General features: G+C 37.9%; 1 long non-coding RNA gene and 1 pseudogene across 3 annotated transcripts in view; one reads left to right on the plus strand and one right to left on the minus strand.

Moving 5' to 3' along the window:
- The window catches only part of LOC147349240 (uncharacterized), a 352,149-nt gene that overhangs the window by 201,689 nt on the left and 125,767 nt on the right, over positions 1 to 24,693 (minus strand). The window lies entirely within an intron of this gene.
- Positions 3,623 to 3,960, plus strand: LOC147349243 (large ribosomal subunit protein P1 pseudogene; annotated as a pseudogene).

Below are 24,693 nucleotides of genomic sequence, written 5' to 3' on the forward strand. Positions count from 1 at the left end.
AATTCCCACAGATGTACAAATTAATAAATCTTAAGTTTTCAAAATTTCATAGGAATTTGTAGGTGATGGCTGAAACAGATGAAAGTTGATTTTCAAAAGTTAAAGTCTTGAAGAAGCTCTCCCTGTTGCAGTCAAGTAGTCAGACAAGAGGATGAAAAGGAGAATGGAAGAGAAATTTTTCTAAGGTTCTTATTCTTCAGAGAAGGGAGTGAAAGGAGCAGAGAATGGCCAGAAGTGTTGGAAGCCGCTGGCCATCAATATCCAATCCCTTTCATCATAACTCTAAACAACATATTATAAAACTGTAGAGCAGATATTTCTGTGGAGCCTTTTTACAGCTTGCTCCCACTGCCACATTACCAACTGAGCTACTCTTGCTAATGTGACGTATTTTTTAATTAGAGCCAATTTTTGTAGGATGAGCGATACCTTTCTGACGATCCCATTCCTGCTGTTTCTGAGCCTCTTTGCCTTGAGGACTCTTCTGCACCAGTGAGCCTAAAGCTAGTCTTGCTTCTCACAGAAGAAGAGTGTTACATTTCAATACTACAGACTACTTCAAAATCATGTTTTCATTTCCCAGAAAGAGTATTTTAAAATGCATTACACTTCAGGGGATGCATCCTGCCTGAGTCCAGGACCATGGAGCCCTGAACAAGCCCTGGAAAGGACTCACTTTTCTCCTTTTGCTGAAAGATAAAGGCGGGTCAAGAGGTGGGTCCCAGGGCTTTCCCGGAGCCCCATTTTGCAGGTAGGTCATAACTGGTTTTCTCCCCGGCTCATGCCAGCGGTAATTGCAGAGAAAGGCTAACCCCCATCATGATTTCACAGTCAGTGAGAGCAGAACCAGAGGACAGCTGCTCTGAGAACCCTCTCTGCACAACTTCTGAAAGAAACCCCCAAATTTTACCTCCTTTCCCCACCCCCTGCACCTCTGCCCCAGAGAATTTCTACCTTCGAGAACTGGCTCTACAAAGAATTAAGCATACACTTTTAAATAATAACAGAAAAGTGAAATATAACACTTCCATTCTGAAGAGTCTATAGTACTTTCAAATCTTCTTTTTCAATTACCCATAGAGATGTTTTAATTTAACATTGGGTGGCAGGCAATTCTGAAAGAAGAAGTGGTAAGTAGACAGATCTACATTCAAGATTGAAGAAGTAGTGACTTCAGATTCCCTAGGCTCTTAAGCTTGTTCTGTAGCATTTTATTTTAGATTCAGGCTTCGCTATTAGTTTAAGAAGAGAGAAATTTATGAAGTACACAGTAGGCAAGGATTAATCAATTTTAAGAAAAGGATTTTTCACAGGTTTCTTTAGTACATAAAAACCTTATTTTGGCTTACAAAATTATTGAGCATAAAGTAGACAAAGAGTATAATCTCTCATTACTAGCGACACCTAAACTAAACCGAGTCTAACAAAGGTTATTAAGAGCTATTTTTTACTTTCAGGTATTTGGTTCAGTTCAGTTCAGTTGCTCAGTCACGTCCGACTCTTTGCGACCCCATGAATCGCAAGACACCCAGCCTCCCTGTCCATCACAAACTCCTGGAGTTCACTCAGACTCACGTCCATCAAGTCATTGATGCCATCCAGCCATCTCATCCTCTGTCGTCCCCTTCTCCTCCTGCCCCCAATCCCTCCCAGCATCAGAGTCTTTTCCAATGAGTCAACTCTTCGCATGAGGTGGCCAAAGTACTGGAGTTTCGGCTTCAGCATCATTCCCTCCAAAGAAATCCCAGGGCTGATCTCCTTCAGAATGGACTGGTTGAATCTCCTTGCAGTCCAAGGGACTCTCAAGAGTCTTCTCCAACACCACAGTTCAAAAGCATCAATTCTAGTAAACAACTATTAAGCAGTTATTATGTCAGTGTTCCGCACAGGATAAACCAAACCTAGTAAAATATACATCGTGCCTTTGAAGCTTCCGCAGGGCCACAGATGTCCAGCATCGCAGCCCACTAGATGTGGATTCTCAGGGCAGAGCTCCTGTTTGCAGCCTCACCTGCATTGCGTCTACTTCAGGTGGTTTTGAGGGAGCAGCCAAACATCGTGACTCCCTTTCCTGCACCCTCTTCTTCCACTCTCATGCCTCCCTATCGAAACTACAAGTTACCGGTTGGGACACCAAGAAAATGCCCGGAAGTCCTTTGTGAGAGGAAAGTAATCATTTTAGTACCAGTTCTCTGCACCTCCACTGCCTACCATCTGTTTACTTTATTTGGAAGTTTAAAAAGGAGAAAAGATCACAAAACTCCCAGATGTATTATTCACTGGCATCTACTGTAACCAACTGAGGGTGCTGTTAGAACTAAGCAGGTATCCAGAAAGTTGGAAAACTAAATTCTCAGTTTGGGTGGTTATCCTTTCATTTGTTCATGATAGCACACCCTGCCCTAAACTGAGAAACCACGGTGAAGACCACAACGTACTGAAAGAACTATTCCTGAAGTCGGGAAATCTACATACAGTGTTCAAATGGAAAAAGTAGACACCCAAAATACCTATTCATTTTTCCAAATAAATTAATAACCATTGTAAGCTTTAAAATGAGTGAGAGGCAATATTTGTTGAACAATTATTAAGCATCAAACACTGGGTTGAGTACTTCACAAACCCTTTAGTTTTCATAGAAATCCTCTGAGGAAGGTACTAATATTATCACCTCCATTTTACAGATGAGAAACCCCAGGGATGGAAAGGTTAATTAACTCACCAGATACACAGCCAGAGACTGATTTGTAGAGCTAGGATTTTTTTTTTTTTTTTTTAGCTCAACCACTAAGCCATACTGCCATATCACGAAAGAATGTTTCTATGAAACCTCACAAAGTTTGAGATTTGAAATCACCTGCAGAAAAGATTGTGGAAGCTGCTCTCACAGAATATTTGAGCAGATGAGAAAAGTAAAAAACGAATCCCTAACACTTCTTGTGCATTTACATATTCTAGGCACTATGATAAACCCCTCATGTGCATTATCTCATTTAATTCTCACAACCCTATAAGAAAAGGTTGCTATTATTATTCCAACACCCATTTAACTAGTGAAGAAATTGAGGTATAAAAAAAGATCACGTGGTGGCCCAAAATGACAGGATAGATTTGAACTCAACTTTGACTCCAGAGCTAGAGGTTTCACCATTTTGCTAAATTATACCTTTTAGACAAATCATGCATGGGTAGGGTGGAATTGAACTTGAAACTATCTCAAACACTTAGGAGTTTACAATTTAAAAAGTACCTATTATTTATTATTTTTAAATTACTAATAATCATGTGGTGTTTGTTCAGATTTTTCATGAGAAGATTAATAATCAAAGAACTTTTAAAAATATACCTACACAAGCAATCTAAAGCATCCATTTATCTTTCCCTTAACTTTAAAATCACCAGGTTAATGCCTTTGGAGAAGCCTCTTGTAACATATAAATATTTAAAGATACATCTTTAAAACAAGGAAGTTGTTTAACCTAAAGCTCTAACTCTAATAAGAATTCACTACCTCTTTGTTTTTTCCTCCACTGCCACTAAGGTGCTCAGTCCTTCCAAAGAAGCTAAGGCCGTTTTGGGGTGAGACCCTCACTTTATCTGGAGACTAGCACTCACCGGCATCATGGCCTCTGTCTCAGAGCAAGCCTGAATCTAATCGGCCCTCATTCTGCAGGACGATGAGGTGATGGTCATGGAGGATAAGATCAATGTCCTCATTAAAGCAGCCTGTGTAAATGTTGATGGCCAGGCTTGTTTGCAAAGGCTTTGGCCAGTGTGAACACTGGGAGCCTCAACTGCAATGTGGGGGCTGGTGGACCTGCCCCAGCAGGAGGTCCTGCCCCATCCACCACTGCTGCCCAAGCTGAGGAGAAGAAAGTAGAAGCATAGAAAGCAGAATCTAAAGAGTCTGATGATGACATGGGCTTTGGTCTTTTGGTCTTTTTGACCAAACTTCTTTAGTAACACATTCAATAAAAGCTGAGCTCTTTAAAAATAAAAAATAATTCACTACCAATTTGTAGCCCTAACTTGCACATCTGGTTAAGCCATGGAATCAGGGGTATTGGAACATACCAGAGGGATTTATGAACTTAAGGTGCTCCAAGAACTTAAGTTTCAAAGCAAGGCGGTCTAAAAAGAATGTCACGTTTTTGGTAGGTAATGTCCTTTCTTCATGTGAGTTTAGTCAAAACAACACAAGCATTACTTTTAAAATAATAATATATAACGATGAGAAAATTCTCACGGAAGCATCAAAATACTGAGTGGGTAGAACAGACTCTTACTTCCCTTGAGTGGCTAGAACAGTCTCTCATGTGAGTATCTAAACACCTATTTAGATCATTCAAATGCCATACACATCAAAACACTCCATCTTAACACTTCCTTTGAAGTCACGACAATCAGTTTTTTATTAGTGTCATTATTTAGCATTTCTATAGCACTTCACTTTTGACAGGTGCTTTATAATTATTTCTGCTCTTGGTTAACTCCTACTTATTCATTAGCATGCAGTTACTTTCCCAATAAAAAATATATAAGTTCCTTGACAAAACTGAATCTAACCAAAACCAAGAAGTTTTTATGTCAGAATTTCAGACAAACATGTACCCTCAGGACAAATAAAGCAAACAGATAGATAATAGATGGGTATAGATGGATGATAGACAAACATATATAGTAACATATAAGAAAATAACTCCAAGGACCAGTAACATTTTTGTCTTGGTTCAAAGGCAGCTTGGTAATGTCAGTCACATCCCTGTTGCCAATGACAGAATGAATAAAAGAGAGACCGGTGGTCACATATGAACTAAAATTGTTGAAAGAGTAAATGAATATGGCAGAGACTGCTAGTTATTAGCCAGCATCCATTCTCTTTTTCTTCCTTTAAGTAACAGAATCTCCAGCCACCCATCTAGACAGTACATTTCCCAGACTCCCTTACAGCTAGAAGTAGCAACATAACTAAGTTCAGGCCAATAAGATGTGAAAAGTAACATGTACAGCTTCTGAGTCACCTCCTTAATCATAAAGCTTCTTGCCATGGACCACAATTAATCTAATTAGCACCTGTCCTCATACATAGTTTCAAACTTTCTTGTCCTGAGAACTTCTAAGATCAACTCAGCAAGTATCAAATATACAAATACGCAACACTGTATTGTTAACTACAGTAACCATGCTATATATGGCATCCCTGTGACTTCCTTATATTGTAACTGAAAGCTTGTACCTTTTGACCACCTTCACCCATTTTGTCCACCCCCCACCCCCTGCCTCTGGTAACCACCAATCTGTCCTCTGTATTTATAAGCTTAGTTTTTCATTTTGATTCCACATATAAGATCATATGGTATATGTCCTTTTCTGTTTGACTTATTTCACTTAGCATAATATCCTCAAGGTTCACTCATCTTATTGCAAATGGTACGATTTCATGCCTTTTATGACTGAATAATATTGCACTGCATATATATTCCTCATTTTCTTTATCCAATCATTCATCAGTGGACACTCAGGTTGTTTCCCTTAGGTTCCCTTAGGTTGGACACTTAGACTGGCTACTGTAAGTAGTGATTCAGTGAACATTGGAGGGGTGGGCAGTGTACAAATCTTCTCAAGTTAGTGTTTTTGTTCCTTTGGGTAAAGACTCAAAAGTGGAATTTCTGGATCATACGGTAGCTCTATTTTTAATTTTTTGAAGCCCATCTATACTGTTTTCCATAGTGCGGCACCAGAGGATGAGATGGTTGGATGGCATCATTGACTCAATGGACATGAGTATGAGTAAACTCTGGGAGTTGGTGATGGACAGGGAGGCCTGGCGTGCTGCAATTCACGGGGTCGCAAAGAGTCGGACATGAATGAGCAACCACTGAACTGATTCTAACAGATGTGAGGGGATATCTCATTGTGGTTTTGATTTTCATTTCCCTAGTGATTATTGATGTTAAGATCTTTTCATGTACGTATTGGCCATCTGTATGTCTTCCTTGAGAAAATGTCTATTCAGATCGTTTGCCCATTTTTAATCAAATTGTTTGGGTTTTTGACTATTGAGTTGTGTGAGTTCTTCATTTTTAACATTTAATATTTTTAATGTTAACCCCTTATCAGATATATTATTTGAAGATATTTTCTCCCATTCATAAAACTGTCTTTTCATATTGCTGATAGTTTTCTTTGCTGTGCTGAAACTTCTTAGTTTGACATAGTCCCATTTGTTTATTTTTGCTTTGGGAGTCAAAAAATTATCATCAAGATCAATGTCAAGGAGCTTACCTACTATGTTTTCTCCCAGGAGATTTATGGTTTCAGTTCTTACATCCAATTCTTCAACCTATTTTGAGTTAATTTTTGTGTATGATGTAAAGATATGGGTCCAGTTTCATTTTTTTGCATGTGGCTATCCAGTTTCTTCAAAATCACTTATCGAAGAGACTATCCTTTCCCAATTGTATATTCTTGATTCCTTTGCTGTAAAATATTTGACTGTAGATACATAGGTTTATATGAGAGCTCTCTGTTCTGTTATCTATGTGTCTGATTTTATGCCAATACCATACTATTTTGATTTCCATAGCTTTGTAATATAGTTAAAAATCAGGGAGCATGATGTCTCCAGCTTTGTTTGTCTTTCTCAAGATTGCTTTGGCTATTTGGGGCCTTTGGTGGGACCATACAAATCATGGGATCAGCTGTTCAATCTCTGTGACAATGCCATTGGCACAGTTATTTTGATAGGGATCGCACTGGATCTGTAGATTGCTTTTGGTAGTATATAGACATTTTAGCAATATTAACTCTTTGAACTGATGAATACAGAATATCTTTCTATTTATTTGTATCTTCCTCAATTTTAAAACTAATGTCTTAAAATTTTCAGTGTAAACTCTCACAAATTTCAAATAAGTTAAAAATTCCCTACAAAAGTTGAGAAACACAAAAAGCATAAAACCACTGCATCAATATCAAAGATTTCTTATGATACTAATTCTCAGAAGGCCAGAATATGTCTTTTTTTATCCTCTTCTTTCTTTTGTACCTTAATGCTAATATAGAGATAAGCTCCAATATCTTGGAACCATCTAAGAATTAAAAACAAATGCCTACTACAGAATTTATTGCTATTATCTTTATCCCAATGACCCTCAAGTTCTGTCATTGACTGGTTCTGAGAAATGCAAGCATATTTTTAATTATTAGACCTGTTTAGAGCCTGTGAAAATTTAGATCCACAGACATTAACTCTTTTTAGAGTAGGATTAACACTTAATTCAGCATCTCATCTATGCCTGGCTCTGTGTTAATTACTTCTACACAATATTACCCATTTAAAGTAGACATCATTACCTCCTCTTAAAAGAAGAGGGAACTAATACAAAGATTAAGTGATCTGCCCAAGATAACATGGCTGGTGAACAATAGAGTTAAGATTAGAATCCAGGCTTCCTGACTCACCAGGTAGTCTTCTTTCTGAGAGCTCTACTTTATTGCATCATCAAGTTCTGATACATTTTTACATTTCAAAGTTTGTACTCCCCAAAACGGGGGGAAAAAACCTACCAGCATAATAACTGCTAAGTATTGATGGATAGGAGAATGAAAAGGTAATCCTAGTCAGAATATAAGGATCAGGAAGGACCGTCAGTAAACATATGACAGCAATTCTTCCCTGAATAAAAACTGGGAAACTTTCCAAGATGAAAATGAGCAATTGTCACCACTATTAACATGGATATTTTTACTCACTTTTGAAAGTTATCATCTAATTCAACACAATTCTTCACCATAGGTCTAATTAGAATCTGTTTGGATTCAAAGGTGCTAATGAAAGTGAATATATCAAGGTCAGGAATTGTCCAGCTATTCAAGACTCTAGGAGGTTGAATTAATAGTACATCTTTTTTTCCATAAAACTTAACATTTACTTAATGAGATATCCTATATGCTCAGTTGTAGACATTTTGATCAGAATAAGTCTGAGTAGGAAGAACAGTGCTTTGAATCTCCACTTTGATGTTTTTTGTTGTTGTTGTTCATCATTATTTGTTATTTAATTAGCTCTAATTAAAGCTAAAGAAGGAAGATGAAATGAGTTATCCATACAATTCTTAGTCCTCATAAATTGAACATAAGAGTACCTAGGAATCTTGGCTGCCAAGAATATATAAATTTGGTTTCACATCTCAGAAATTAAACTTCCCACTTTTCAGACAGAGAAGCTCTTTGTGAGACCATGGGAAAGCCTTTGTAAGATGAAATTAGGATTGGAGATGGAGATATTAAAATTTATGATTCTAAGAAAGTGTTGTGACATGGTTTATGGCAATGACTCTCATTCCCAAAAAAAAAAAAAGTCTGATTCTAATCGAGAAGTAACCCCATCCTCTTCACCTACTGTGGGCAATTTTACTTTTCACAAAAGAAGGTTCTCAGAGCTGCGGGCAATTTTACTTTTCACAAAAGAAGGTTCTCAGAGTTTTAAACAAACTCATGAGAGTTCCAAATAGTAGGTTACAAAATGCTATTTTACAGGCCTGCCTCCAACTTTGCACTAAATAAGGGTGGGGCCAGGAGGTAAATACAGGAAACCAGCTGGGTTGCATAGAAAGTCCTAAGTGGGAGGCGCTTCGTTTGATGAACCCAGTGAGCACAGATAGTCCCCTCCCATTCATGGTTTCTAGAGCACACCCTTGATTCTCAGTGCTTCTGATGAAGTTTCTGCTTCAATGGGACAACGGCTTTCTATCAAAGAGTGTCATAATACCCTATCAAAGAGTGTCATAACACAGAACTTTTCTAATTGGTGTGGAGAGCTCTGCAAGAGCATATTAGTTGTAAGCCATAGCATCACCTCTCTTTAGGGAGAGGGAACAAAATTTAAATACACAGGGAGACAGAGAGATAATTAACTGCCTTCTTGGCAACCCACCACTCTACTGCCAATGGGATCACTGTGACAAGTTATGAAATTAGAGTCAAAATATTTAACCCAGTCACTAACTCAAGTGGTAGACCCAATTTTAGGCACCCCACAGTTAGGGTACCGATAAAGAAAAAGTCTTCTCTTCATTTTCTGCAGTAGAACGTTTAACTGTTGGCATCTATGGGTGTTCTGTTTCCTCTAATCAGGATATACTTGACTGTCAAGTACACGCATGTATTTCTACCAATGTAAGGAATAAATGACAAATACAGGGAACTATAATAATCTGGATAGTTTCAGGAAAACAAAGGAACTAGACTAAGAATAAAAAACGATTAATACTGGAAGTCTTTCAGAATAATCTGAGAGAAACAGCCTATCAATAGAGTATGCTGCTGCTGCTGCTGCTAAGTCGCTTCAGTCATGTCCGACTCTGTGCTACCCCATAGACGGCAGCCCACCAGGCTCCCCCATCCCTGGGATTCTCCAGGCAAGAACACTGGAGTGGGTTGCCATTTCCTTCTCCAACGCATGAAAGTGACAAGTGAAAGTGAAGTCGCTCAGTCGTGTCCGACTCTTAGCGACCCCATGGACTGCAGCCCACCAGGCTCCTCCGTCCATGGCAGTTTCCAGGCAAGAGTACTGGAGGTGGTTGCCAGTGCCTTCTCTGATCAATAGTGTATAAAAGGGTGAATTAACCCATGTGCCCCCAAGAAAGGCTGATTATACCAACTTACTTCATAGTTCCCAGAAGATGAGATCTCTCCCCTAATGCAGACTAATGATGCAAATTGTAAAACCAGGGCAGGAAATTCTGTGGCCCAAGAGTCAAGGATCAGGTTAGAGAACAGAGTAAGCTCCAGGGAATGAGCTGGCAGTAGGAAAGGGGAGGAAAGAAGTAAGAAGATGAGACTAAATTGACTATGTGGGCCCCATGTGCTCACTGAGTCAAGATCTGACAGAACTTGGTTACAGGCTTTTTAAGAGACGAGGGCTCCTTAGTGGGAATATACTAAAGGCATTTCCTGCTATGTCTTTTATATTCACACAAATAAAATGCACTCATTTTAAATATGCAATTTGATAAGCTTAGACAAATGTATATACCCCCACAGTCATCACCACATTCATGATATAGACTATCCTCATTATCCCAAAAAGTTTCCTTTGTAGTCTCATCCCAAGCCCCCAGACAATTACTGATCTCATTTCTGTCACTGTGAAGTATTGTCTGTTTGGGAATTTCATATAAATGGAGTCCTACATTATATACTCTTTTTGTCTGACTTCTTTGGTTAAGCCAATGCTTTTTGTATTCATGCGTGCATGCTAAGTTGCTTCAGTCATGTCCAGCTCTGTGCGACCCTATGCACTATAGCCTGCCAGGCTCCTCTGTCTGTGGGCTTTTTCAGGCAAGAATACAGGAGTGGGTTGTCATGCCCTCCTCCAGGGGATCTTCCTGACCCAGGACTCAAACCCACGTCCTAAGTCTTCTGCCTTGGAGGCGGGTTTTCACCACTAATGCCATCCATCCCACTTGTAGTGGTGGTTCATTGCTCTGTACGGCTGAGTAGAATTTCACTGAATGAATAACACAATTTATTTATCCACTGACCTGTTGATGGACAGTTGAATGGTTTCCAGGTTATGGTATTATAAATAAAGCTGCTATAAATGTTCATGTACAAGTCTTTGTGTGCATATATGCTTTCATTTCTCTGGGGTAAATATCTAAGAGCGCACTTCTGAATCATACAGCAAAGTGAATGCTTAACTTACAAGAAATTTTCAAAGAGCCTGTACCATTTTGTAGTCCCTTCAACAACATATGAGAGCTCCAGTTACTTCACGTCATTATCAGGCCTCAATATTCTCAATCGTTAATCTTAGCCATTCTAGTGTGTGTGCAGTGATACCTCAGAGTGGTTTTAATTTGCATTTTCCTGAATGATGTTAAACTTTTTATGTGCTTATTATCTATTCATATACCTTCTTCTATGAAATGTCTATTCAAATCTTGTGCTTATGTTTAAGTTGGGTTGATTCCTGCTACATTGACTTCAACTTTCTACTAAGGATCACAGCATTTTTGATCAATTTGATTTAGAGTGAATAATTTGAAGCCTTCCACTGGCACTGATAGGCTCAAAATTATCAGCCAGGGTTCAAGTGAAAGGGTCAACAGCACATGGAATGCATAAATCAGATATCATTCTTGTGTTTAAAATCTGCAAATGGCTTCCTTTGGGAATTAGAGTAAAATCAAAACTCTTTATTCTGGTCCCCAAAGCATCATAAGATATGACCTCTGTGTCCTCTCCAACCTTACCTCTTGCCACTCTCCCCTCACAGTGCTTCTGACATTTCACTCTTCTTTCTGTTCCTCAAACATGCCATATCTGTTCTCATCTCTGTACCCTCTGCCTGGAGCCAGGTGTGTTGTGTTTTTCTAATCATTCAAGTTTTTACTTCAATGTCAAGAGTCCCCTGCCTAATCCTGATAAACAGCACCCCTCAATCCTTATCTAGCACTTATCACTATCTGACATTATTTTACATTTTTAATTGCCTGTTTCTCGCCCACCAGGATCCACGCTTCAAGAATCCAGAACTTTGTCTTGGTCACTGATGCTTCCATAGGATGTGTAAGCAATGCCAGGAACATAGTACCAACTCAATAACTGTCTTTTGGAAGGAAGACAGGGAGGCAGAGAAGGGGTGAGGAGAGAAGAGAAATGAAAGCATAAATCCAAAGAGTTGTACACAAACATTCATAAGCAGGTTTTCAGAAAAGTGAAAGATAAGCCACTCCCTGCCCCCATCCAGACTCACTCTATATGCAAAGCCTCAAGGCTTGGCACAAAGGCTTTCTCTCCTCCCCTTCAACTGTTCCTCCCATGAAAAGTCCCCAGCCTCTAGAATCAGAGTGGCCTTTTGCTAGAGCCATGGAGGGCCATCATTGGAGAATGCACCAGATGTATTCAATTTGGAGATATCACCACCTCCCAAGTCCCCAAGTCATAAGCAAGGGTGGCTTGATTTGTGACATGGGGTGGGTAAGAGAAAGGGGGTAGCTTGGGGGTAGCTCTGGGCCAGAGAGGGAAAAAGGACATTTTACATCTATTCCTTCATAGATAGGGCTTTCCTGATAGCTCAGTTGATAAAGAATCCACCTGCAATACAGGAGACCCAGTTTGATTCCTGGATCGGGAAGATTAGCTGGAGAAGGGATAGGCTGCCCACTCCAATATTCTTGGGCTTCCCTTGTGGCTAAGCTGGTAAAGAATCCACCTGCAATGTGGGAGACCTGGGTTCGATCCCTGGGTTGGGAAGATCCCCTAGAGAAGGAAAAGGCTACCCACTTCAGTATTCTGGCCTGGAGAATTCCCTGGACTGTATAGTCCATTGGGTCACAAAAGAATCAGACGCGACTGAGTGACTTTCACTTTCATATATAATCCATCTATTTTTGGATGGCCTCAAGTTTCTGGAGCATTCCCCCCTTCCTCATCATGGCCTCAAAACTTTCAGTTTTCATTATGTTTTTATCCTTTTCTCTGAGCCTGTTCAGGGGCAAAAAGCTTCACCTTGCTTTCCTGGTCACATTCCCATTTGCCACTTCTAAATATCACTTGTGTTCCTTCTGGTTTGTAATCTGTTTACTTTATCCTTTATAACAGACTTTAAACTCAGTTTTTTATTCAAATTGGAAATTCAGTGTAAGAAGAGGTTTTCTTTTTCTCTTTTCCTTCTAGTTTTCAAATCTTTTGCTTCTGGTCACTTAAAAAATGATAGTAGATGGATGGATGAGAGGATGGATGGATGGATGGATAGGTAGACAGATATAATATTATCCTTATAATATTTGTGTCCTTGCAGTTTGGGAGCATCTTTCAAGGAGCCCATGGCTGATGACTACGCAGAACTACTCCCATACTTACAACTTGTTGTATTTCCAGTGGAATCTATGAGGCTCCTATTCTCTGCCCACATGTCAACTAATAAACAAAGTCTCTCCCCACTTCTAATTAGAATACCCTTTATAGAGCCATAGACTTTCTCCTTATGTTTTAGTTCAGTTCAGTCACTCAGTCATGTCCGACTCTTTGCAACCCCATGAACTGCAGCACGCCAGGCCTCCCTGTCCATCAGCAACTCCCAGAGTCCACCCAAACCCATGTCCATCGAGTCAGTGATGCCATCCAACCATTTCATCCTCTGTTGTCCCCTTCTCCTCCTGCCCTCAATGTTTCCAACAAACAAAAAAAAAAATTAAAAACTATTCCCAGTGTTTGAGCCAATGATATGTATATATAAGACTTTCTAAAATAAATGAACCCCCTTTTCCTTTCAGATTCCCTCTACAGCATTCATTTGAGCATTCAATCATTCATTTCATAAGTAGGTAGTTGAAACCTATCACATGCTAGACGCTGGGTATAAGGTAAGAGTTGGGGAGGGAGCTAACATATACAAAATACACTTAAAAGTATACAATTACCACTTTTAAAGTCTTGAGTTCTTAATGAAGTACTAAATAATTATACATTGTATGTTGTATTAATCAGGATTCTCCAGAGAAATAGAACCAATATAATGTGCCTATGGAGAGAGATTTATTTTAAGGAATTGGCTCGCATGATTGTGAAGGCTTCCAAGTCTAATATTCTACGGGAAGGGACAACAGGTTAGAGACCCAGGAAAGAGTTGCAATTTGAGTTCAAAGGCCTTCTGTCGACAGAATTCCCTTTCTCCTGGACAAGTCAGCCTTTTTTCAGTTACAGCCTTCAACAGATTGGATGAGGACCACCACATTATGGAGAGTAAATCTTGAATCAAAGCCTACCGATTTATGTTAATCTTATCTAAAAAATACCTTCACAGAAACATCTAGAATAATGTTTGACCAAATATCTGGTACTGTGGCCTAGTCAGGTGAACACATAAGATTTACCATCATGTATGTCAAACAATCTGAGAACAATTTAAGACAATCTGTATTAAACATGATAAACTGAAGGGCCAAATCATGGGTGATAAGAAAGAGTGCTAACATTCACTGAGCACTATTAGATGCCAGATTCTTTGCATAAACTAGTTAATATACACATTATACCTTTGGTAGATTGCATATAATGTCTGCTTTTACAGGTAAAGAAGATGAAACCCAGAGAGGTTAAGTAACTTGACCAAGGTCACTCAGCAAGTATTCTAACACAAATAAGTGTGGCAACAAAGCCCTTGGAAAGTTGAACAAAAGAGTATTATTGCACAGGGAAGGTAGTGGGAGAAAGCTTGACTGAGTAACATTAGAAGTTCTTCCCTTAGAATATACATTGGTGCAGCCATTGTGGGAAAGGGTAGGGAGGTTCCTTAAAAAACTAAAAATAGAGCTATCATATGATCCAGAAGTCCACTCTTGGGCATATATCTGGAGAAAACTCAAATAGATACATGCACCCCTATATTCATGGCAGCACTATTTACAATAGCTAAGACATGGAAACAACCCAAGTGCCCATCAGTGCATAACTGAATTAAGATGTGGTGTGTATGTGTATATATATATATATATATATATATACATACTGTGGAATATTACTTGGCCATAAAAAAGAATGAAACAATGTCATTTGCAGCACATGGATGAACCTAAAGATAACCATACTAAGTAAGTCAGAGGAAAAAGAAATACTATATATTATTATATGTGGAATCTAAAATACAATACAAATGAATCTATATACAAAACAGAAAGAGACTCATAGACATAGAAAACAAACTTCTGGTTACCTAAAGAAAAAGGGAAGTGGGGAGGAAAAATTAAAAATATGGGACTAACTTAACTGATACAAACTACTGTACATAAAATAGATAAGCAACAAGGGTTCACTGTATAGCAGAGGGAATTATATTTAATATCTTGTAAAAACCTATTGTAGAAAATAACCTGAAAATCTATATATGTATAACTGAATCACTTTGCTGTATACCTGAAGCTAACACAATAATGTCAATCAACTATAATTCAATTTTTAAAAATGTTCTTTCCGCAGAGTAAGGAAACACCCTTTTTCTAACTCATGATGTTACAATCTATCATTTTTCACTGACTCTTTGTGTGTATATATCTTCCTTAGGAATAGAACTCTACATATTTATGAATAAGCATGTAACTATATGCACATGATAAATAAAAAATAAGATTTAATTACTATTCTAGAATGTTTCATTGTATGTTTTAAACAACACTCATGGACAGAGGCATTTCATTTCCTTTTGGGGGTTTGAGGAGGGAGAGAGACTAACCAAAAGTAGCAGATCTTCTTAAATAGGACAACTTTATAGCAATCAATTTTTTGATGGTACAATAATTTTATTATGAACATTTTCATGTGTATAGTTCATAATGTCCTATGGTAAACACCTAGAAGCAGGAACATTTTCTCAAAGTAGTATCTCAGTGTGATATTAATTTCTCTTTCCCTGATATTAATGAGGTTAATAGTTCTTCATATGTTTATTGGACATTTAGATATTCTTTTTATAAATTGCCAGTTCAAGTCCTTTTGGTGAATTTTTCCATTTGGCTTAGCAGTATTTTTAAATTAATTTAGCTGAGTTCCTTATGTATTTGGATGAGTTCTTTATATATTGCAAGTATCTTCTCCCACTCTCTGACTTGCTTTTTCACTCTCTTAATGTTCTTTTGCTGAACAAAAGTCCTTAATTTTAACTTAAGCATTTTTATCTGTCTTTTCATTTAGAGTTAGTGCTTTTTGAGTCCTGCTTAGAAATCCTTGCTCCCTCAAGGTCATGAAGATATTCTTCTCTATTTTCTTGTAGAAGTTTTATATATTTGCCATAGAAGGTTTTTCACACCTATATCTACAATCCATCTGAAACTGACATTTGTGTATAATGTGAAATATTTATTATAAAATAAAACACAGATGCAGAAAACCACACAAAAAATATATAGCTTAATCAACTATTATGAGTCAAAAACCATCCAGGTCATTAAATAGAACTTTACCTGCCACACCCAGAACCTCCCCACGTTCCCCTTCCAGGTCTATCAGTTCAGTCAGTTCAGTCGCTCAGTCGTGTCCGACTCTTTGCGACCCCATGAATCGCAGCACACCAGGCCTCCCTGTCCATCACCAACTCCCGGAGTTCACTCAGACTCACGTGCATTGAGTCAGTGATGCCATCCAGCCATCTCATCCTCTGCTGTCCCCTTGTCCTCCTGCCCCCAATCCCTCCCAGCATCAGAGTCTTTTCCAATGAGTCAACTCTTTGCATGAGGTGGCCAAAGTACTGGAGTTTCAGCTTTAGCATCATTCCTTCCAAAGAAATCCCAGGGCTGATCTCCTTCAGAATGGACTGGTTGGATCTCTTTGCAGTCCAAGGGATTCTCAAGAGTCCTCTCCAACACCACAGTTCAAAAGCATCAATTCTTCAGCGCTCAGCTTTCTTCACAGTCCAACTCTCACATCCATACATGACTACTGGAAAATCCATAGCCTTGACTAGACGGACCTTTGTTGGTAAAGTAATATCTCTGCTTTTCCAGGTCTATAACCCCTCCCAAATCCTGATTACTGAGTGCTTCTCATCTCTGTTTTCCTTTTCTTTTTCATTAAAAAAAAAAAAAAGTCCTTCATCTCACCTATGTCTCTTAGAGCACTGTCTGTTGGACTTATTTATCTTGTGTTCCTTCTAATTTAGTGTTTGTCTGAAGATATTTTTTCTTTTATTTCTAATTCTTTCCTTTTTAACTACCTTATTGAGGTATGATTGGCATAAAAAAAAGCTGTATAATTTGTATAACAAATATAGAGATAAGTACACATTCATTAAATAACTGCCATATTCTATGCCATCAACATATCCAGCACCTCTAAGAGTTTCCTCTTGCTCTCTTTATCATCATTATTTTGTGATAAGAACACTTAACATAAGAGCTGCACTCAACAAATTTTTAAGTATACAATACAGTATTATTTATTATAGGCAGTTCGCTTTACTGTAACTCTCCAGGACTTACTTATCTTGCTTAACTGAAATTTTGTACCTTTTGACTGAGACCATCTCATTTCCCTCTCCTTCCAGCCCCTGGCACCCCCGTTCTACTCTCTGCTTCTATGTTTAATTCTTTTAGATTCATCACATCAGTGGTGTCATGCAGTGTTTGTAATGTATCTGGTTTATTTCACTTTCCATAATGTCCTCCAGGTTCATCCATGTTGTCACGTATGGCAAGATTTCCTTCTTTTTTAAGGTTTTATTGGGCTTCCCTGGTGGCTCAGTGGTAAAGAATCTGCCTGCCAACTCAGGAGACGCAGGTTTGATCCCTGGGTTGGGAAGATCCCCTGGAGAAGGAAATGGCAACCCACTCCAGCATTCTTACCTAGGAAATCCCATGGACAGAGCTATAGTCCATGGGTCTGTAAAATAGTCAGACATGACTTAGTGACTAAACAATAACAACAAATATTTTATTGCATTAATATCACATTTGCTTTATTCACGTGTCTGTCAATGGAGATTTAGGTTGCCTCCATGTCTTGGCTATTGTGAACAGTGTTGCAAAGAGCAGCTATCTCTTTGAGATTCTAATTTCATTTTCTTTGCATGTACATCCAGATGTGGGATTTCTGGATCATATGACAGTTCTAATTCTTTCTGAGTCCTGTCACCTCATTTTTATGTTTTTCTAATTCTGATTTGTGAAGTTTTCTTTTTTTCATGTCTTTTAGCTCATACTGAAATAGGAGTTTACAGCTTTCAGCTATTGTGTTCACATGTCTTTCTGGCATGGTTTAACTGTAAGGATGATTTTTTTTTCTTGTAATTTTGTGTGGCATTCTACCTCAAAAATTTCTGTGGCTTAGTCCTCATGCAAAGTTAGTTTTCCTCAGCTTCTGTATGGAGGCATAATTCAGGGCAGCTTTTCTCACTTCATAGAGCTCCCTCTTCTGTTGCTTTCTTGAAGTGCTCAAAAACACAGCAGCTTGCTTTCTCAGATTTCCTGGGCCTGTCCCCATCTCCCACTTCTATCTTTACCTGCTGTTTCCTTCCTCTGTTATGTTACCCCTGTCCTGCTCATCATCTGGGTTGCTACCCAGGAAGAGAATCCTGGATGATCAGGTTGGCAAGTTCACAAAGGCTAGATTTTCCATCCTCTTCAGACCTGACCACTGTCCCTTTGCTCTAGCCCATTATTAAAATGGGAAAAACCCCTCCCAAAGGCGACACATTATTTTCATGGATTGCAACTTGGCCCACAAGGCTTTTCAGTGAATATCTCTCAGTGACTTTAGAAATCTCCTCTTCCCAAGTCAGTTAAATACTGCCTTGCTTCCCTTGCATTCCCATCTAAGGATTCAGGTCCCAGACAGATACAATGGCAGCTGCTAGTTTTTGCTCGGAGAAGGCAATGGCACCCCACTCCAGTACTCTTGCCTGGAAAATCCCATGGATGAAGGAGCCTGGTGGGCTGCAGTCCATGGGGTTGCTAAGAGTCGGACACTACTGAGCGACTTCACTTTCACTTCTCACTTTCATGCATTGGAGAAGGAAATGGCAACCCACTCCAGTGTTCTTGCCTGGAGAATCCCAGGGATGGGGGAGCCTGGTGGGCTGCCGTCTATGGGGTCGCACAGAGTCGAACATGACTGAAGCGACTCAGCAGCAGCAGCAGCAGTTTTTGCTACTTGCTTGTATGCTTGTATCTTAGGTTGGGATTGCCAGAAGCATCTGCTGAGATGTTTAGACAGCAAAATGCTCATTAAGAAACAACACAGATAAACAGGAATGAGAAGAAGCCGGGTTGGGCAGAAGGAGATGAAGAACTGCAGTTCAAGTTACCAACAATCTTCTTACCAACAATCCAGCAGGCTGTTGACAAATATTGCTTGTCAGAATTGTTCCACATTAGGTCAAAATGGCCACAGGTTTGTAACTCATCTCTTTTAGTCATGGGATATGGGCTACCCAGGAAAGGTGGAACTCCAGGCAATGCAACTCTCTGCAGTTGAGGCAGATTCTGAAGGAGCTGAGAGTTCCCATAGTTGGGCAGCAAATCTTTCCTTGAAGAGTGTATCTCTGTGTCTACCCTACCTAGTCACTTAGTTTTGTTGTAGTTTCTTCTATAATTTTATTTGGAATTCCAATGACTCTACAGATGAGATTAGGAGAATTTACATCTTTAAAATATAGAGTTTTCCAATTTATGAAAATTACATATGTCTCTACTTGTTTAGTCCTACAGTTTTTATAAAGTCTCATATAATAGCTTTCTATATAAAAGCCTTACATATCTTTTGTTAGATTTTTCTGCTAGGTATTTAATGTTTTGGTGATGTGATGTTTTTAAATTTTCTAATTGCTGCTATATATAAATACATACATACATATATATATATATATATTTCATATTGATCTTACACCTATTGACCTTCCTAAATTCACTCATTAACAGTGTTCCTTCAGATTCATTTGGATTTTCTGGACACATAATCATGTCATGTGCCAATAATGATTTGTTTCCTTACACATTTTCATTTGCCTTTTTTCTGTCTAGGATTTCCAGAAAATGTTGAATAAACGTGATGATAGAGGTATCACTTTCCTGGTATCGAAGGGAAAGCTTTCAGTATTTCAGCATTAAATATCATTTTACTATAAGTTTTATAAATATACATATTTTCAGATTCTAAGTTTTTTTAAATAATGAGTATTAAATTTTATCAACTGTGTGTTCTTCAACTTACAAGAAAATCATTTTTTCTCCATCATACTATTAATGTGGTGAGCTATATTGATTTTTTTAATATTAAAGCAACTTTGTAGTCATAGAATAAAAGCTGACTGTGATATAGTATCTTTTTTATAATTGTTAGATTCCATTTGCAACTATTTTGTTTATAACTTCCATCTGTGTTCACAGAAATTTGGGTTTTCTTTCTTACAATGTCTTTATCACCTTTGTGTATCAAGGTCATGTTAACCTCATAAAATATGTTGAGCTACTTTTTTTCTGTTCTCTGGAAGAATTTAAGAACAATGTTATTTCTTCTATAACAAAATTAGAGGAAGCTGAGCAATCGAGGCTTGGCGATCTCTACATGGGAAGATGTTTCTTTCAATAATTATAAAACTACCCAGATTTTCCATTTCTTGACTTATCATTTTGAGGATAAATTCACAAACCAACTGTGACTATCATCTTTCTTCTAGAGGAAAAAAATTCAAGCCAGTGCACTCTTCATCACTTTTATGCTGAATGCCGTTGAGGAATATGTAGTTGATCCTGGCTTATTTTCCAGGACTTGGTGCTCATGTTATCTATAGTTTCAATATTATTCACATTAAGTTCTTTATAATATCCTCTTTCTTATAAATTTTGTAGGATCTGCAGTGCTGTCCTCTTTCCAATTCTTGATACCAGTAATTTTATGCTTTCCCTTTTCTATGTCCTGATCAGTCTTCCTAGAAGTTTATCAGAAGAACTTATCTTCTCTAGGAACCAAATTTGGCACTTTTATTCTATTTTATGTTTGTTTTTTACTTCTTTAATTTCTAGTCTTATCATCATAGTTTCCTTCTTTCTATTTCCCTGGGGCTTAATTTTCAACAGCATCTCAATTTCCTAAAATAGATACTGGGTCATTGCTTTTTCAGCCATACAAGAATTTTAAGGCTGTTAATGTTCTACATGAATTTAGCTATATCCCACAATAAGTTGTGCTATGTCATATTTTCATTATCATTCAGTTCAAAATATTTTCTAGTTTCCATTGTACTATCTACTTTGACCCTTGGGTAATTAAGTAGTTTATTTCCAAACATTTGGACATTTTTTTCTTTCTGTTCTTGTGTAGCTTAGTCACTGAGACCTGAGAACATAATCTGTACAATAATCTGTACATAATCTGTCTTTTAAAATTTGGTGAAAAATATTTGATGGTTCAGCATCCATTAAATTTTGGCCATGTTCCATGTTACTTAAAAAAAGCATACTTTGTTGTTGATTGCAGTATTCTATATCTGTCGATGGCATCAATTGTGTTAGTTTCATTAATCATACCATTAAGATCTACACACTTATAGTTGTGTGTGTGTTTTAGTTTAATCAGTTATTGATGGATGTGTTTTGGTGTCTCTCACTATGAAAAGTTCTACATATGCCATTTTAGTTTCAACCAAATTTCACTTTGTATACTTTGTACCTAGCTTATTGCTGTTGTGTTCAACTCTTTTGCAACCCCATGGACTGTAGCTCCTCTGTCAATGAAATTTCCCAGGCAAGAATACTGGAATGGGTTGTCATTTCCTTGTCCAGGGGACCTTCTTAGATGCACACAAATTTACGATCGTGTTATCTCTAAGGTCCTTTGTCTCTTTTTTCATTTTGAAATGTCTTTTCTCATTTCTGGAAATTTTTATTGTCTCCAGGTTTTCTTTGACTGATAGCAGTGTAGCTTTCTTTTGTTTAGGGTTTGTATAGTATTTCTTGGTGCATTCTTCTCACTTTCAATTTTTCTTTGTCCTCATATTCAAGGTGTGTCTCTTCTAGCATTATATAGTTGGGTATAGTTATTTTTAAATGTAGTCTGATAACTTTCGTCTTTCGATTAGATAATTTATTCCATTGACACTGAGTATACTTACAGTTTAATTTGGACTCATATTTATCAACTATTATTTTTCTTGTTTTACTGACCATTTCTTCAACCTCTTATGCTACTATTTCTCTCCTTCATCTCTTTAATCAATAAATTATATTTTTGTTCCATTTCCCCTCTAGTAACCTGTTGACTGTATATTTCACTAATCTTTTACTTGTCATCCTCATTTATAGAATGCATTCTTGATTTCTTAGAATATAAAATAATTCCTTTATCACTTTCCAGACAATGTTAAGTCCTTAGAATACTTTTACTCTATTTGCTTCAGCACCACCTTTTAAATTAATTTTATTTTCATGCTTTTTAGTTGTACACATATTTTAAAATCTGTAAGTCATTATTATTATTATTCTGTATAGCATATATTCCATTATATTTTCCCATTTACTTGCTCTGTGGCTCTTCAATTATTCTTATATTTTTGTTTTTCAATCTGGGATCATTTTGCTTTTGCCTACGTAACTATCTTTGCTACTTTGTTTAGTGCAAATCTGTTCACTGAGCAATTTTCTCATTTTTTATCTGGAAATATTTTCATTTCACCTTCTCTTTGAAGGATATTTTTGCTGGATATAAAATTCTACGTTGGCAGATATTTTCTCTCAGATCTGGAAATTATGAAAGTTACCTAATAACATTAACTAATTAAAACACAAGGAAGCTTATTAAAATGGGTTTTGATGTCTGCAACTAGGTATCTTGATGACTGAAATGTGAAAATGTGCTAGTCCAACTCCTTGCAACCCCATTAAGGCCACTCTGTTCACGGAATTCTCTAGGCAAGAATACTGGAGTGGGTAGCCATTCCCTTCTCCAGGGGATCATTCCAACCCAGGGATTGAATACAGGTCTCCTGCATTTCATGCAGATTCTTTACTGTCTGAGCCACCAGGGAAGTCCTAATAACTACATCTTAATGACTACAGGGTTGCAAATCACTAGTCAGGTTTCCTATTGAATAATAATGATGAATTTGAATTATACTTTATCATATATTAGTTTTTTATTAATACTTAACACCTCTGAGAATTTTCCACATTTTGTTCTGATCCACACAGTCAAAGGCTTTGGCATAGTCAATAAAGCAGAAATAGATGTTTTTCTGGAACTCTTTTGCTTTTTCAATGATCCAGCAGATGTTGGCAATTTGATCTCTGGTTCCTCTGCCTTTTCTAAATCCGGCTTGAACATCTAGAAATTTTGTTTTGTTTTTTTGTATGAATCACAACTAAATGTGGAAAATTCTTAAAGAGATGGGAATACCAGACCACCTTACCTGTCTCCTGAGAAATATGCAGGTCAAGAAGCAACAGTTAGAACCAGACATGGAACAACAGACTGGTTGTTGGGAAAGGAGTATGTCAAGGCTGTATATTGTCACCCTGGTTATTTAACATATATGCAGATCACTTCATGAGAAATGCTGGACTGGATGAAGCACAAGCTGGAATCAAGAGCTCCAGAAGAAATATCAATAACCTCAGATATGCAGATGACACCACCCTTATGGCAGAAAGCAAAGAAGAACTAGAGAGCCTCTTAATGAAAGTGAAAGAGGAGAGTGAAAAAGTTGGCTTAAAACTCTACATTCAAAAACTAAGATCATGGCATCCAGTCCCTCACTCCATGGCAAATAGATGGGGAAACAATAGAAACAGTGACAGACTTTATTTTGGGGGGACTCCAAAATCACTGCAGATGGTGACTGCAGCCATTAAATTAAAAGATGCTTGCCCCTTGGAAGAAAAGTTATGACCAACCTAGACAGCATATTAAAAAGCAGAACCATTACAAAGGTCTGTCTAGTCAAAGCTATGGTTTTTCCAGTAGTCACGTATGGATGTGAGATTTGGATTACAAAGAAAGCTGTGTGTGGAAGAATTGATGCTTTTGAACTGTGGTGTCAGAGAAGACTCATGACAGTTCCTTGGACTACAAAGAGATAAAACCAGTCAGTCCTAAGGGAAATCAGTCCTGATTGGAAGGAATGATGCTGAAGCTGAAACTCCAATACTTTGGCCACCTGATGCAAAGAACTGACTCACTGGAAAAGATCCTGATGCTGGGAAAGATTGAAGGCAGGAGAAGGGGGTGACAGAGGATGAGATGGCTGGATGCCATCACCAACTTGATGGACATGAGTTTGAGTAAGCTCTGAGAGTTTGTGATGGACAAGGAGGCCTGGCATGCTTCACTCCATGGGGTCACAAAGAGTTGGACATGACTGAACAACTGAACTGAACAGAATACTTAACATTGCTTCTATATTATGTATCATATTTGCTGCTTATTCTGTCTATTCTTGGTACAGAAATAAGCTCCTTGAGTTATACATTTTTTATCTCTCTTACATTAAATATCTCACAATGCAAGTCTCTCTCACTTTACTACTTTTCTTTTTCCAAATTTTACTAATATATTCTCTTCTATTCTGCGTAATCTTAAGAATTGTTTTATAAAATTCCCACACAAGTGTCTTTATAGTTTTGATTTGAAAACAACATATTAATAAATTAGTGTATATTGTTTTTACAACATTGTCTTTACTCCAGCAACATTAAGGCTTCTTAGTTGTGGGAGTTGCTTGTCTCTGAAGAGATGTGAGTGTATGTGTATATCCTGTGTACTGAAACTTACTCTTGTTGATAAGTATAGAAGCTTTTTATATTATATCAGCATTTTTTTAATATTAGGGTATAATATAATATTCTTTTTGTATTAGGATATTATAACTGAAATACTGGGGTCTGCTGGTGGTCCAGTGGTTAAGAATCCACCTTGCAATGCATGGGATAACAATTCTAGCCCTGGTCCAGGAAGATGCCGCCGACAGCTAAGCCCACGTACCACAATTATTCAGCCTGTGCTCTGGAGCCCTCGAGTGAGGCCCACATGCCCTGGAGCCCGTGCTCTGCAAGGGAGGCCACTGCAATGGAAGGCCTGTTCGCCAAAGCTAGAGATCAGCCCCTCAGAAAGTCCATGTACAGCAAAAGAGATCTAGTGCAGCCAAAAACAAATAATTTAAAAAAAACAGAAACAAAAAAAATAAAATACTTTTCCACAATG

This window comes from Bos grunniens, chromosome 21 (genome assembly GCF_055505025.1).
Source record: "Bos grunniens cultivar Pamir isolate PY7600 chromosome 21, Bosgru_T2T1.0, whole genome shotgun sequence".
Taxonomy (NCBI): domain Eukaryota; kingdom Metazoa; phylum Chordata; class Mammalia; order Artiodactyla; family Bovidae; genus Bos; species Bos grunniens.